Source organism: Schistocerca gregaria, chromosome 2, assembly GCF_023897955.1.
Source record: "Schistocerca gregaria isolate iqSchGreg1 chromosome 2, iqSchGreg1.2, whole genome shotgun sequence".
NCBI lineage: Eukaryota > Metazoa > Arthropoda > Insecta > Orthoptera > Acrididae > Schistocerca > Schistocerca gregaria.
Window position 1 is genome coordinate 676,324,955 of NC_064921.1, and position 1,476 is coordinate 676,326,430.

General features: G+C 46.5%; 1 non-coding gene across 1 annotated transcript; it reads left to right on the forward strand.

Moving 5' to 3' along the window:
- Positions 1-786: 786 nt before the first annotated feature.
- Positions 787-860, forward strand: Trnat-ugu (transfer RNA threonine (anticodon UGU)). Its single transcript has one exon. It is a non-coding gene; the product is annotated as a tRNA-Thr (tRNA).
- The last annotated feature ends 616 nt before the right edge of the window (positions 861-1,476 follow it).

Below are 1,476 nucleotides of genomic sequence, written 5' to 3' on the forward strand. Positions count from 1 at the left end.
TGGCTAGAGGTTTTGAGGCAGTAAATACTTACGAAGTTTACGAACGTTTATTAGTAACACAATTAAAAAACGGAGTGCCTGAGCGTGATGAAATATAAGGGAATATTACTTGCTCACAAACATAACAAATGCACACGGGCTTAACATCTAAGACAAAACACCAACTCGGCAAAACTCTTGGCCCTTAAAATAAATGTAACTTTACAACAACAGGAAACCACAAGGTAAGTCAGCAAACCTACAACTGATTAACTATGCAAGCTGGAAGCAACAATGATTAAATAAGGCCACTGGGCACAAATTCAGAATTCTTATTACTTCCGCCATTCCACTAAAGGGAGCACGAAATAGACAGCTTAAACAATACAGGAAAACGCTTACACTATGCTGGAATATGGACAAGGACAGGTCCAGCAAAATGAAACACTAGGGTAGCCAGTTACATGTAACAAGATGGCCCATTTAAACACAACATAACAATAACATAAAGCACCCCACTAAGATGGTATCTGTAAGCAGCTAAGGGTGTTCATTTCATTGTAATTTCATTCTAACGAGCTGCTTGGTCACCGATGGTATCTGTTCTTTCGGACACTTGATCATCTTCTTCTTCTGTGCGAATGCACAAACAATGCCCGAACTCTTACGGGAATCGGCAACGCGCCGCGAGTAATTAGTATAATGGGCGGGGGCACTACGAATGTAGTGCGGGACAATACGTTGAGAATGTGGGTTTCGCGGGAGGCGTGACAGAGATAAATCCCTGCAGTCGAGCTATCCTCTGTGTCCTCGGTGGCTCAGGTGGATAGAGCGTCTGCCATGTAAGCAGGACATCCCGGGTTCGAGTCCCGGTCGGGGCACACATTATCATCTGTCACCGTTGACGTGTGTCAACGCCTGTAAGCAGCTAAGGGTGTTCATTTCATTGTAATTTCAAACCCATTTAGGCCTTGCAGCAGTCCCACTGTTAGGACAATAATAATCGGGGCAACACTGAACCTCCAACTGCTCGCACAGTTTGAAAGTGTATCGGAACTAGAATGCAAGCGAGTTCACAACCAATGTTTTCACCTAGTACCACCGGCACGATACTCTTCTTGTGCACCACCGCTCAAAAGCACACACCTGTGTATCGTCAGTATGGCTAGCCCTGGAGCCAACACGCTTGTCCAACTCCACCTGGTTGCTAACTCAGTCCCGGAGTCCATCAGGCTGCCCCAATACTGGCCACACAGTTGTGTCGCTCTGTTCCTACTAAACGCGCCTGTCTTCATTGCTCCCTTGTTGTTCTTCCTCCGTTAATCTCCACAGAATAACTACTCAGCTTCCAGCCCCCACGATAACAATGGCCGCTACATCCTCCATATGTAGAGGAAGTGTTATTGCCAGCATTCGACCGCCACTAGTCTTCCCATGCACTGCCAGCTGACACCATGGTTCGTCTGCTGTTTGACCAGCAGCCAGACCGTCAAACAA